General features: G+C 39.6%; 1 protein-coding gene across 1 annotated transcript in view; it reads left to right on the forward strand.

Moving 5' to 3' along the window:
• pcdh1a (protocadherin 1a) overlaps positions 1-15528 on the forward strand; it is an 80208-nt gene that overhangs the window by 43709 nt on the left and 20971 nt on the right. The gene's annotated exons all lie outside the window — the stretch shown is intronic.

A 15528-nucleotide genomic window follows, 5' to 3' on the forward strand; every position in this document is an offset into this window, starting at 1 on the left:
AACCATGAGACTTTCCATGTGCTGATGGACAGGGTCAAATACCATGATCTGTATTTATCAGTGGGATACTGCTCTTGTGCTGTAAATGTGATTTTAAAGCCTCTTTATCCTCTTTTTGAGGATTTGCAGTATAGCAGATCACATGTGAGTATCCCTGCACTTAAGCTACACTATCAGCAGCCCAGTAGGCTATCCATAATATCCACAACCTCTTTTCAGTTTGTTTTTTGTATTTACTGAGGGGATATATTCGTTGGATACCGTTCAAACTCATGAAACAATCTGCTAAGTGACTTAATGTTACTACTTTAAGCCAATGAAAGTATGAAGGGAGCCGCATCTGTCTTTGCTGCCTAAGAAGCTCATTCGTAAATCACTTGTTCACTCAAAAATAAGATTAGATAACCAGAGATACCACATCAGGTTGCATATAACAGCATGGCGTAGTTTGTATTGGAATAAGGTACATACTGGGCTTTAAATTGCATATCTTCTTTTTTTTTTTTAAATACATTTTTTAGAACTGCTGTAGTGCTTGTGATAATACACAATGAAAACAGATGGAGACTGGAGGCAACAGCATGTTTATTCACTTGAAGTTGAAAGCATCACAAAAACTGACAGCTTGTCGATAGTATTAGTGGAGATATACGACGACTAATACTTCCTTTGTGGTTGAGTTTCATTACAGGAAAGTCTGAGACTCTTGTTTACTAATTAATGGAAAGACTGCAGCTCGGATCTCTAAAAATCAAGTTCAAATCAATATCCTGCTGAAAGCAGCTTAAAATCAAATGCAGATCATATGCAGGATTGCATTGTAAGGTTACAAGCCTCTCATGGTAATTACAAAGCACTTTATGCTAAAGATAAACTAATGAATGTCCATTTTATTAGATCATGATCCTAGATCCAATAAGCCACCTGCTCTCTTCATTCTCATTGATGAAACCACCCCCCACAAAAACAGAAAAAAAACCAAAACATATTTGAATTGTAAAGGTTAGATTTGACATTTTAATTCATTTCATAGCCTGTATATTTGATGCTGACTGGGGACTTCATTTTATTTCCATGAAAGCGACTCCTGGATATTCGTGGTTATAAATATCTGCTGATGTCAGAAGAATATGGAAATCTTATAAAATAAAGAGTTTGTTGATCAGGGCTTGCGGTTATTATTGTTGCGTCTCCAGCTCCAGCAGTGTCATCTCATTGTAGAGATGGCTTTCTAACATGACATTATACAAGCTTACAAAAAGCAAAGGTAATACGTAAGTGAATCTATTTTGGCAGCATGTTCTGTAACCACCCAAACAGACTTCATAGGGAATAAAGAAAGTGGGGAAGCTGGAGGGGGAGGCAGCCAGTGAGGAATCATGGGCTGTCAGAACCATGTCTGTCTAAGCTTCAGGAATCCAGGAAGCTAATGCTGTTTGATGTATTAACCATGATGGAGGGGGCAGCGTCTGTGTGTTCATGAGCAGTCCTGTAAGGATTTGGGTACATTGTGTCTGTGTATGTGGGTGTATACACTTGTGTGTGTGAATGGATGCATGAGTTTGCCTGTATACTGTGTGTGTGTGGGTGTATTTGCGTGTGTGTTCTCATTGACAAGTGGAAGAGGAAGGAGAATTGATGTTGTTTGATGTATTAATCATGCATATGTGGGATTGAGAGGAGCTGTGATGGGTTGCTTGGGCACTGATTCTATCTTCAATCAGAGGCTCATTTGGGTCCCTTTGTGTAAATGCTTAACATTGTTTAGCAGAAAATAAGCAGCCTGCTTATAAAAGAGTTTATTTGTGTGAGTGTGTGTGTGTGTGTGGTGTTTGAGACAGAGAGGAGAGGAATCAAGGGGAGTAGCAAGAATTCTTCTTAGATTCCTTGTCTTGTTCATACATAAAGCACATTAGAAGCAGCGTTTTCCATGAACCCATTTCTGATATGATTTTTTTTTTTGTGTGTCTGTGTGTGTGTGTAGCTGTTAGAGTCCAGAAACAGGAAATGTGTTTTCAAACAGCAGCTCTGCGTACGAGTTAATCAATAATTCAGAGGAAAAAGGTATGACACTGATCTATATGCTATCATGATTTATCAGCTTCTCGTCCACCCTCGTGATATTTCATAGATTCCAGCTGGAGGCAGATGAATAACTGCCTCCGTTTAGACAGCCCATTTTAAAACTACACAGTTAATTAGTCGTGCTTATTTTGTGCTCATTCGAGCATTCATATTCAGGTACAAGTCCGTGTTCTGAAAGTTATTAAGGCACAGAAAATTATTTGCCTTTTTTCCAATTCTCTTCGCCCACCTTAGCTATTGAAATCTTGTCCAAGAGGCACTCCTACTGTCTAAAATTTAATCCATGTTGCCTTTGGATTACAAATGTATTTCGTTTGACACTTTAATTCACTGCAGAGCTCTAGTTCTGTTGCCAGGCAACTCTGTTAAGGTGCACACAAAGGATCATTATAGATTTCTTGGGTGCAACTTTTAACTTCTTTAAAAAGACATTGTACTATTCTGTAGCCAGATAAGGCTCCTGTTTGTTGTATTTTCCTATGCTTCCAGTATCTCCGTCCCTCATGCATTCCATTCAATATAAAGCAGTCAATTTTTTATTCAAATAAATAGGGCCTCCTCGCAAAATCATTCCTGCCAGTAAATTCACCAACTCTGGGCTCAAGCTTCTCTGCAGCACTATGAAAGTATCAAGTTGAGTGCCTCTTCTTATGCATCTATCAGACATATGTTACTAACAGGAGATGACAGCATGGCCCACAGTATTTAAATGGTTCATGGTGCTTGTACTCTGATGGCTACGATATGACATGATGAGCCATAAATATGTCAGATATGACTCAAATGAGCTCTGAAAGGATATGGCAATAGAGTATTCATACTAGATATTCTGCTTTGGGGCTCTGTCTAAAACCCATTGTGGAGCACTCCACCAAAATTTCATCAGTGGACTAATCAAATCTGTCATCAATATCATACCATATCTGTATCAACTGTGTCTAGTGTATTCCCTCACAGTATTAGCAAAGCTGCAGAGAGACTGTGACAAACACACATTTGCTTGTATTCTTCAAGATTTCAAAATGAGAATTTCCTCTGTTTTTATAGTCAGGTCAGTTTGGTTGGCTGTCTTAATAGCTCTCTTTTTAGTGATATATATGGTATTTATAATGTGATACTGAAAGTATATGTATTTACCTTGACAAAATGTGAACAGCCTCACATTCCCCTTTGCCTGGAAGTGGCAGATCAGTATGTTCTGGCTTTATCAGCAGGGAATCTTTTTTTTTTTTTTTCTGGATGGGAGTTATAAGTCATCTTTTGTTTGAAGCCTGCAGGAAGATCATTGCTCAGTTGCAGACTGCTGTTGCAGAAGGGAGAGAGCAGGGTAGCAGGATGCAAAGGGAGACGCAACTGGAGGTAGGATCTAGGAAAGAGAAATGCAGTAGGATTACATGTGCATGTTTGGCAAATGGGCGATGAGACAGAGGGCAAGTCTTGATACTTGTGTGTGAGTTTGTTTGCACTATGATTGAGATGCAGTAGGTGGATTACAGAGCTCTTCTCACAAAAACACGCTAACTCCTAAAGGCCTCAACACACAGAGCAGCTCACTCAAACAGAGTAATCTCTTCATCTGATGATTTTTGATATGTTGTTTTTCTGCCTCGTTTCGCTGCGCCGGGCTCTTCTCAATCCCCGGGTCTGCAGAAAGATCAATGTTGAGAACACATCCTGCCTCGGCAGTGACTGGGCGCTTGTAGCCAGAGATGAAAAAGGTCACTATGAATCTAATTAAGCATGATTTTTCAGTTCCTTGATAAGATGGAGGAGCACAAGAGCTCCCCTTCCAGTTGCATCAAAAGTATTACTTTGGGTGCAAGAATGAGATGCAGACACACTTCCAAAATCGTCCAGCTCTCGGAATGTATTGCCAATCGGGACATCTCAGATGGAGGGTAACAAATCAAGACAAGCGAGACCATGAGAGAAGCTATTAATAGCAACACGTACATGTTCATGTACACTCACAATGAAACACAGAGTCGCACAATCTCATGCACATGTTAGAGGATGGCCAGGGGAAAAAAAAAAAGTTTTAAGTAGGGTTGAAGGCTTTTTCATCCCTCTTCCCAATCCAATTATGTTCCAGTTCAAACAAATGAAAGTATATGCATGCTTCTCGGCCAGATGCTGCAGCAATAGAGATATTAACTCTGGAGATGGGAAGTTTGAGAGGCAATAAGGTACCCAGCAGGGAGTGGATATTGAGGATTAATTTCTCTCGTGTCTGATTCCTTACTTCCCACATCAGCCCATCTTCTTCTCTGTCTGCCTTTCCCTTCTGGTGTTATTAACTCGTGATATGTCTTTCACAGAGACAGTTTGGGAGATGCGTATTTTACTATATATTATAGGAAATAGAGAAAAGGAGATACATGAAAGAAGCCAACCGACAGTCTGCAGTGAGCATACAGTTCAAGAAGTATCGGAACGCCTAAGTGGGTACTCGACGTAAATCTTGTTCAGTTGAGTTTACCTTTCTTTGCTGACATGAGTACACTGACAAAGTGTATACTGGCCCACAGACAGCTATTAAGGTGTGGTGACTGTGCAACTTCTGCTCTGGGCTTAAAAACAGTAAATATTGATTGGTTTCACAAAACCTGAAGCAGCTGGCTGCAAGCTAAAACAAGTAGAAAATGTATTGTAAACTGCAAATATCAGCCATAAGCCATGTCAGACTAGGCTGTAAACTGATAACAAAAAAAAAAATCCTTCCTTTGGGGGGGAAAAAAAAAGATATTTATTTCAGTTGCATACTTTGCAACACTCTAAACGAGTGTGTTTCTGTGACCTCTTTCTCTTTCCCATCTGCATTGTGGGAAGCCGGTCCATTGACTTTACTCCTTTTCAAGTACTTCCTTTAAATTTGTATTGCCTTTAAATTGTGCTTGCCTTTAATTCAGTTTTGTTTAGCACCACATCTCTTGGAGACTGAATTGGAAACTTTCCCTTGGGACATTATTTAGATAAAAAATATATGTATAGCTGCAGTTGACCATTTGAGAGCTTTGAACCTGTACCCCAAACATACGCAGATATCGCAATTTGCAAAGCTGCCAAAGCGTCTGCTCAGCAACATTACAGAGCATGACCAGATGTGATCTGACAAACTTTGGGGCCAATTCCAGATATTTATGTAAAATTTGATTTCTCTTGCTTTTGGCACAGAGAGGTAGAGGCTCTACTTTAAGTTTCAAGAACAGATTCTGGCTCAAGTTAACAGTGTTAGATCATTAGGGTTTGAGCAAAAAAGATTTTTTTTTTTTTTTTTTACCTGCTGTACAATAACAGAGGCCTGATTAAGATAAATTACATATCATAGTTGTCGTAAGGGCTGCCTCCCATCATGGCTAATAACATCAGCTCCTCCTGTTAAAAGCAGTGTACTCTTCACCAGTGCTGCACTGACTGTCTCTCACAAGAGGAACTTCACTAAAGAGGGAGTGATGTTCTTGTTTCAGAGGTGCGGAGTCACACGGTGCAAATATATGCCACCTAAAATATCCTGCTGGGGTCAGACGTGTCAGTTTTTAAGTTGAAGCCACATTTCTGGGAGAATTACAGTCACTGTCACCATTTTTTCATGTGTGGTGATGTGAATCCATAGTTATAGTGGGTGACAATGACTCTCAAAAACACGTAGTATAAGGATAACTACAGTAATTTCTGTAGTGTTTCAATTTTGCAGGCAATTTGCAGATTGTTTTACATAATAAGTGATTATGAAGGCTATATTTTATACAGTATGCTGTTTATGCAGTGTATATATAAGTGAAACAAACAAACATTTAGGAGACCGTTGGCTGTAATCTTCTATACTGGACCACAGTTAAGCCCTCACTGTAGCGTGAACAAAGATGAACCTTTCTACAGTAAAAAGTACAGGGTTATAATCATTTATCTACTTCCTAGAGTCTTCCCTGCTTCTCACTTACCCTGCACCCTCCTGGCCTGCCTCCAAGGTACAATGTAGTCACTCTGATTCACAACAGTTCTTTTCTAAATGCAGCTGTTGTTGCAGTTGCTAGAAATTATTTAGGCTGCAAATGTACTTCGGCCTCCAAGGGAGCATTAATGTTGGGTTTGGAGGATCAACTAAAAGAAACTGAGTTTCATAGAGTTTAATCACTCAGAGAGAAACAGATGAAGCTTGAAATCTGAATGGTTCAGCTTTAACTTGGACCTTTTACACTGGGAAAAGAAAACATGAAAAATGATTAAAAACATTATTAAAATGCAGCACTATATGTGCTGCATTTGTGTCAATGAGATATTTAAAGGGGGAAATGGGTGGACATGGTAAAATTAAACAGCCATTCAGTGATTAAAACCCAGTGTAACTCCCCTGTTGTTTTCAGTTATTTATATGGCCATCTTCACAAAATCTTCTATGGTAAAATCTTCTCTAACTTCAGATCAACATCTTTTCTGTCAAACAGCAGTTTGCTCTTTTTCTCTATATTGTATCCTCCATTTTTTTTTTTTAATTTCTACTGTTCAGGGCACTGATTCCTATCCAGAGGGTCTGTTAGCACTTTGCTTCCAAACCACCAACTCTAAAAATTGTGTTCGTTCTTTAAGATCTCTCTTGGCCCTATGAGCTCCTTTATATTAGCATATTTAGTCCCCACAGCTTAAGACAATGAGAGTGTCGGTAGAAAGACATCACTATCTAAACCCTAAACCAATCAAAATTTTAATCCTGTGCCCTTCCCAATTAAGTTTTACCACTGATCCTCTCTCTGGCTTCTCCAAAGCTCATCCCTTCCCTCCAAATCTCTCTTGACACCAAAGAATATTACATTTGTGTTTCCCAATTTCATCATCTTATTTCATTATGTCAGAAAAATACCAATTAACTAGGGGTGTAACGGTACGTGTATTCGTTCCCGAACCATCACGGTGCGGACATTACGGTTCAGTGGATACAGTCATACAGAGAATACAAGGTAACCCATGTGCAAAGATGAAGATGAAAGTAACGTGTAACAAGTTTCACAAGTTTTACCCAGAAACCTTAAACTGTAAGCTTTTAGCAAGTTAGCAATATGCCATGCTAAGCTTAGCTCAAGCTGATTGGCGTATAACTGACTGAGTCACACTAGAGCACAGCAGTTGAAGACCTACCTGCTTCTTCTAAATTAGCTCTGTGGGAAAATTTCAGTTCCCAGTGAACTACGACAACAATGAAGAGCGAGTGGTGGATCGGACGAGGACGGTGTGTCACAACTGTAACTTGCACTTACGTCCATTTAAAATAAATGGAAAGAAATGGAAAAACATTTGGGGGTCTTCAGTCTCCAGTGTTGTCACTACACTTAGAATGGGAGCGACTTTGTTAGTCAATTATATCAGCTAACTGTGGCTTAGAAACAGCAGTCACAGTTCCATTTTTTGGACCATGTTTATGTGGTTTTGGATTCTGTGGTTTTTGTCTATTTTCCTGTCCATGTGTGTATTCACTAACTGATTCCATTAAAATAGCGGCAGAACATCTGCACGTGGTCTGCGTAGGCAGAAGCGTAATTTCTGAAAGGAGTTCAACAATTTTGTGCTGCGTAGACACAACTCTCTGTGCCTGTGTCAGAACAAATGAAGTCATGGCATGCCCCAGTATCACCAAACAGGTGCAGGCATGGGGAACACTTTTGTTCACACAAGTACCTATTTTTCACAAGAAGAGATGTGCAGGGTGAAGATTACTTTTCGGACTTTGATTTATTTTTGACGTTGTGTGTTAGAGGCATTTTACGCTGTCGTCAGACACTAAATCAGCCTAATTTAGTTCAAACCCGTTCAGAGAAGGTGGGAGGTTTATGTGTGGTAGCTGTGGCAGTGGGACAGGATCACTGCTGGATGTTGCTCCGCAGCTGACAGCAGGGAACCGACCAGAATCAGTTTCATACACTCACTTCTTGTAATGGAAAAAAAGAGACATCCATAGCTCATTGTGGGACAGAGGGGCTGACGGAGAGCTTTTTGTCGAAGGGTGATGCATTCACACCAGCACTCCCACATCCTGTCACATGGAATGGCGTGAACAGTCAGATTTGTCATTAGATGTGGCAGCTATATTCACACATGGCGGGTCCTGCTGCAGTAATACTTGGTTTTACTGTGACAACATTATGGTGTTTCAAGGCCAGTGGTCCCCATTGAAATAAAATTCTCTGAGCAGAAAACTCCACAATAGGCGGCAGCACAGACAGTGAAGAATGCGAATTCAGTCTTGCCTATCAAGACCATTAAGGTCTATGTGATTGTTTTTTAATGCATTCACTCCAGCCTTTTTTTTTTTCTCTCCATTTACAGTACGTGAACAAAGGGACTCCTGGTCTTTATCCACCCCACACCCCCACCCCTCCCCTGTCTGATCACTTCATCCTCCACCCAAACCCATGCTGACTCCTCTGCACTCTTTCCCCCTCCCCGCCTCTCGCTTATGTTCTTCCCTCCCCCTCTCCAGCGTGTCCCCTAGTTTTCTGGTAGCTGTGTCTCTTTGATAATCCAAGACTCTTTGAAGACTCCAATTCCACGCTGCTTGCCTTGGAGCTATTGCACCTACAAAAACAACTGTGTGTGGGTGTGTGTGTGTGTGTGTGTGTGTGCGCGTGTAGAGAAAGAGAGAGGGGGAGAAGAGGGAGAGCAGTAGATGGGATGAGAATGGAGGACATAATGGTGAAATGGAAAATAAAAACAGTTCCATATGCATTTCCTTTGCAACTGCTTTAGTCTTTATGGTTTTATGCTTGCTGCATACACTGAGAGGTGCACTTCTTCATTGTCATATTTGTTGGTGCAGCTCATTTTTTCTGTGCCTTCAGAGGCAGCAGCTCATTGATTCCTGCATACACGCCCAAAATGCCAGAGCCAGGATGTACTCGCAAACACTGTAACTAAATGGAAATTCTACGTCCCACACTGGCGGGAACTCTCACAGCCTGTCAGAGATGCACGTTTTGTAACTAATGGTGCACTTTGAATAGCAGAAGATGCATACTTTTGATTTACTATACCACACAACAGTGTACCAGGTTTAACAGTACTTCACTAAAATTAGTAGTTTGTCCTGTTAGATGTCCTCAAAAAAAAAAGATTTTCTCTGCTTCTGTCAAATGCTGCAGCGAGGTAATTAGAGAAAATTAGTTGGCTATACTTAAAATGCCACAGTGATCAAAATTAATCATTACTAAAACGTTTTTCTTCCTTCCACTTTGTATCACTGTCTCCTCCTCTTACCTTTCAGCAAGTCTGGCTGCTCTCTGTGACTCTGTCTCTATTTCTCCATTGTTTCAGTCTCAATCTTTAGTCCCTCTTCTTCCATCTTAGTCTCTAGCCCTCCCTTTTTGTCTCCGTCATCCTGCCGCTCTTTGGCAGAGGAGCTTGCCATTGGGATTTAGAAGAAATTGAATTGAATTATGAAGGAATTTCTCTGCAGTACGATTGGCATCATTTCCTCCACACAATAGAACATCATTCTCATATCTCTCAGTGTGGGGGAATGAAAATAGGCAGTGCACCATTCTTTCTCTCATCCTTTTAAATTGAATTTTTCATATCACAGGGGCACTGAGACATCAGCCGTTTCCTTTAACATGGGCAGAAAACCCATTTCATAATATCTGAGAGACATAACTGTGATTCAATAGGAAAAGTCTGGCTTCCAGCTCCAGTACACAAACGATATACCTCAGCTCAGGATTGATAAACAGGGCCACATAGGTTTCCTGCTGCTTTAAAAGTTGAGGGTATTCTAGAGTATGCTAGAGCTGTCTGACTTCCAAACTGCTTAAAAACACTCCATTGTGAACTAAATGAAATGCAGCTCGTGTTCATATCCTTATAGATCTCCTTCTCTCCCCGGTCTGTGTCAGACATATAGACTACATTCATTAACTTCTGAAGCCTCCCATTTCACCAGTTTTCTTTTATTTGAAGAAACGATGCAGCACCCTAACTGCACCCTCATTTTCCAATTGCGTCCAAGTTGCTGTACAACATAGCAATGACTGTGTTTAGCTGGTTCATGTGTCTTCTTCAAAGTTATGGCACTCAGCCTTTTATTGTACTTTGCTCCTCCAACAGAAATTCTGAATATTCAGCATGTTTCACTGGCCACAGTGACTCAGCTTTAACAATCCCTCTGTGTAATAAAAGATTTAAATATAAACATTTGCCAACAAACTAACTGTGACAAATATATTGTTACTCAATGGACATGGAAAACAACAAGAAACTTTGCTTAGACAGTGTTGGGGTACTTGCTGCATTGCTGATTGTTTCAGCTTTTGGAAAAATAACATTTTCATATAACAGTGAGCTATAGTGTGGCAAAATTAGGTTCATTTTACAAGTAGCATATCAACTATTTTTACTAATCTACACCAATCTAGCACATGTCGTTATTTGTCGCTGGAAGAAAATGGATAACTGGATTGATTTAAAAAGGATTACTTTATGATTAATTCATAAAAATGATGCAATGTTTGACTTTGATGCAGATATGTTTTAGCAAGCAGTTAGAGTGGTATAAATGGAGATGCAGTCAGAGTGGCACAAATGAGGTACAAACCACTTTGGCTTATAATTTAGACGTAGATATTAAATGATCTGCTGTTTTTAAAATTCGTATCAGATGGAAGTACGTTTGCAGAACAGCCATCATCATTATCATTATTGTTATTGTTATTATCATTATTATTATTGGCAGTAGTAGTATTAGTATTGTTATAGCAATCATAGCAATAAGAAATCTTATTATGTTATATTTATTAAATGTACTTTTGTATTGTTAGATATATAGAATATTATTCTGTCAAACCCTGCTACACTATGTGGATTGTAGTTCCACCATATGTACACTCCACCACTAAGCTGCTGCTTGCTTTGAAACAAAGAGCACAAAGGAATTATTTCTACAAGGTAGTTAAAGTACAGACAATGCAGTCACCAGCTTGATCACCAAATGTTCACTCAAAGATCAGTCAAAACAGAAATACAAATTTGGAAGCATGAGGCAGAGACTGAAACACAGAATCTAACTCACCTGCAACTCTGCAGGAAGTCTGCTCAAAAAGTGGCAGAGGAGATGGAAAAGCTTTCCCATCTACATAAGTACCAGCAGCCCTGTGCACTGGCAATCAGTGAGGCTTGGCTGGATGACAGGGCACCTGACGGCAGAGTGGTGTCAGGTAGCTCGGGGGCATTCACAATGGACAGGGAGCTCTGCGCTATGGGAGGAGCACAACAGCAGCGGGGTCTGCTGTCCCATCAGGAATCAGTGGTGCAAATCAGCAGTGGCAACAGAGATGCTCCACAGTCACCAAAATACTATCCTTGTTGCTTATGCACAGCTATTTGCCCCAGGATTCCCTTTTTATTCCTTCATTCAAGCTGCAGGCAAATACGTTGTTGGTTTTTTTTTTTATTATTATTTCACATCCAATCTTTAGGACAGACTGCCCACGCTGTTATTTGGAAGTGATTAGCTGTAACTGTTAACGATAACCCATCTGTGTCAGTAACTGTGGAAACGACACATTCGCATTTTTCCGATACAGACACACAACGGCAAGCCGCGGGCTGGGTGAATAATGGAGATGTATCCTCTTACTCTTCACACCATAGCAATATCTAGTCTCAGTGCCGAGTCCTCCATCACACCAGACAGCATTAGTGACAGAGGTGGTTAATACATGTTTTCTTTTTTTTTTTTCTTTTCTTTTTTTTTTTTTTTTTACCGCAGCCAGCTAACAGGGCTAACAGGAATGACGTTACTTTTCTGTGTCACATTTCAAGTAATGCAAAGGCCAGTTTTTAAATCAGATATCAAACCACCCATGAATGCTGTTTAAATCTGATTTGATGAATGAAATATTCATTCTGATGTGTCAGAGAACCAAAAATCTAATATGGGCTGTCAGTCTCTACATAACCTAAAATTCACTCTTAAGTTCAAACCAGCAGGCTTCACTTTTTCCTTAAGCCTCAAACTCACAATTTAATTCATATAGATCGTTGCTAATGATTATCTTATCTTATCTTAACCATAACCAGTTGTAGTAGCTACGTGAGTACGGCCCTTATAGTCCAGCCTACTGGAATACTGTATGTATGTGTCTATATTTTATGTTGGCTTGTAGAAATCAATTGAAAGATGAGAGGGAGAGGAGATGTAAATCTTATGAAATCAAATGACCTTTAATAGATGTTTTTATTTTATATTAATAGTTCTGTTAATTAACAAAGACTGCTTTCATCTTACGTAACAACCTCAAATACGAGCACATCACAAAGCTTTTAAAGTACCTTTCTGTCCTTGCTGTGCCTAGAGAATGTTTGTTTTCTGTGACAAGGCTTTTTTTAATTTGATATTTTGTTACCTAAAAATCCAGAAAAGGCTACTCCCCCTGGTTGGAGGGCAGTGTTTAGGCAATTACATGTTGCAATATCCACACAAAAATAGAAATATCAATCATAATCAAAACATGAAAAGAAGAAAATAGTTTGCTGTCTTTCTATTGTAAACTGCAAATTAAGGCAATAAGCCCAACTTGTATCTATCTTGATTGTGTGCAGACCGCTCACATAATTGCGATTCATAACAAGCGGCTGATTTGTTCATTCAAAGTTGACTAGTTAAGGTACTGACCCAGGTTTTTGAGGTATCGCTATTATGTACCTGTGAGTCTTCTGACAGGAAATAAAGGCACAGATTGCCATTCAGTGTAGGTGTACAGTGTGCTATTTTTTGAAGTGCTCAGTGTTCAAGGTAGCAAAGCAACACAATCTCATAACTAAGGGGACTGGGTAGTTGGGGTACAGATAAGTGGACGTAGCTGCTATTATCATTTTTTTCCTTTTTTTTATTAACTTCATGCATTGGAGGACAGCTAGTTTGCTATGGTATAAAGGAGACCTAATTGACCCAATTTATATAACAGTGTACTTGATTACTTTTTATTTACACTTGACCATGAGATACCTTGTCATAATGTGCATACAGTAATGATTCAAAGAAAAAAAAAACTGCATTATTATCTTTCTAGTTCTGTGGCACAATTAGTGGAAATATTCACCTCTAACAATATGAGGCTTGAAATTATTCTGAGGCAGTAGGTTGTATGTAATATTTCTGGGAGTCCAACAGAAAAACTGGGCTCCATAGGCAGTGGATGATTGCTGTTTATTATTACGTTAAAATGTGTCTTGGTCCCCTTGTAAAGACAGAATCCTGCTGTATCTTTCCATCTGCTTTGGGATTGTAATATTAGGTTTATAAATGAGGCAATTTTAGCCCAATCTAAATGGGGTTATGAATTCAGATGTCATCGTAATTGTCCCCTCTTTTATTCTCAGCCCCACAGCTTCTTACTCCTACCACAATGCCCAAACAATCCCGCTCTCCCGCCTCCAGTCTCCCAGAATCTAATCCTTCTGCTTGTCCCCTCCAGCCAAAGCGTCGTCCGTGTCTGCCTGACCAACTCCCCGCTCCTGCTCAGCCTCCCCTTCCATCCTTCCGTCTTGCCGCATCCCTGCAGCCCCCAAGGCCTGGCAGAGGATTTGTGCTCTGACTAAAAGGAGAATCTATTTCCCATCTCTGCAGCCCTAGCTAGTTATCATACCCAGGAAACATGCTGACTCTCTGGAGTGATGCCTTGAGGAGAAGTTTAAGCAAGAATCCATATTTAAACAACTAAATGCCCCCTCACATTTAAATAGTCGCGGAGTCTCAGAGGCCTCCAATCATTTTTAAGAATGCAACCATTGAAACCTCCAGCTGCATGAGTCAACAAAAAGTTTATTGTAATAACGCAGAATTGATAGTAGAAGAACTCATTATTGTTTGGTGTGATGGAGGAGTTTTGTGTTAAGACTTCCTGTTAGAAGAATATGGTCTAATTTTTCACACTTTATACTGTAGTGTTTTCAGAACTTAAGGGACCAGTGTGTAGGATTTAAGGGCATCTAACAGCAGAAATGGAATAATGATAACAAGATTCGTGATTATGTTTTCATTAGTGTATAATTTAACTTGGATATCTTAGGTACAAGAGGTACAAGATAGCTGTCACTGTGTACTGTCTATGATTTATTGATGAAGTGATGTAGAAGCACTGCTGGCAGAAAAAAAAAACAAAAAAACAACAACGTATGATCCACCCCAGAACGCATGTAATCATTATTTAGATGAAAGACCAAAAAATGCATTTGTGCAGGAGCAAAATATGGCTGAAATGATGGGGTGGATGAACAGGTTTCTGGAAACATTTTGAAGCCCCACTAATGGTATTAAGAACACAGTGCTGATAGCTCTTACCTAAGCTCTAAAAGCATTTCTCAATATCTGGTGTGTATGTACTAAAAGGCTGATGGTTCGAATGATTTCTAGCATGGATTTGTTTGCCAGAAAAGTGGTTGAATGGTAGAAAGCACAGACCCGTGGTATTGATCTGGACTGACTCGTGCAGCAGATGCAGGCCTGTTCTGCTGTATCAGTGCTTTCCTGACTTTTACGAGAGGTGTGTGGGGGTTGGGGGAAGAATGCAATTGCATGTGCACTGTAAGGAGTCATCTTTCTATTGTGGATCGGTGGTAAGTAGCCATTAGTAAACTGATCTTTGGAAGAGGAAATTTAATGGTCTCCTAACTGTATTTACAAGCCATTCAATTTGATAAAGGGTGTGATCTTGTGTGATTTATTATAATGCCGCTCTGCTCCTCCTCAACCTATCAAATTCAAGATTTCATCAGTATTTCTATTCATTCATTTACTCTTTCATTCTTTCATCAACAGCAAAAGCAGATCTAATAATATATTCTAATGGGGGCAAAACAGTGACTGTCACAAACTATATTTCCAGTGTTCCGTTTTTTTTTTCTTTTCTTTTTGTTAGTCTTATTTAGATCTCCTTGGGATTCGTTTTTAGTTAAATTGCATAAATATTGTCTAGCTTTCTGCTCGGTTAAACTTCAAAAGCTGTGGAAAAGGGAAATATTAAAATATGGAGATAGGAAGTGGCTCACTGGGGCTACTGATTAGTGTACCAATCATTGTCATCAGAATTCATTTGGCAGTGGCAGATTTAGAAAATGAAACTTTTGTCTCACTAATAACGATAATAACAGCAATAATAGTGCTTTTCACATCCTCAGTCTCTGTGACACCCTGTGACACTTGCTTATAATGTTTGTTTTCACGTCCAGACAAATGCCTGTACATTGTCTCCATATAGAGGAATCTCTTTATACATTTATATACAGAGTCAGGCTCTTTCCAAGTAAATGTTCTGAGTGTACGCTGTTATTTTTCAATATACGCTCTACGTCACTTCCATCTGGAGCTCTTGATAAGATGGAAAATAAATTTTCTTTTATTCATTTTTGTAGATGCACGTATCTAAACACAAGTTCTTGAACATATAGTACATCCTCTTA

The sequence above is a fragment of the Toxotes jaculatrix genome, chromosome 12 (assembly GCF_017976425.1).
Source record: "Toxotes jaculatrix isolate fToxJac2 chromosome 12, fToxJac2.pri, whole genome shotgun sequence".
NCBI lineage: Eukaryota > Metazoa > Chordata > Actinopteri > Toxotidae > Toxotes > Toxotes jaculatrix.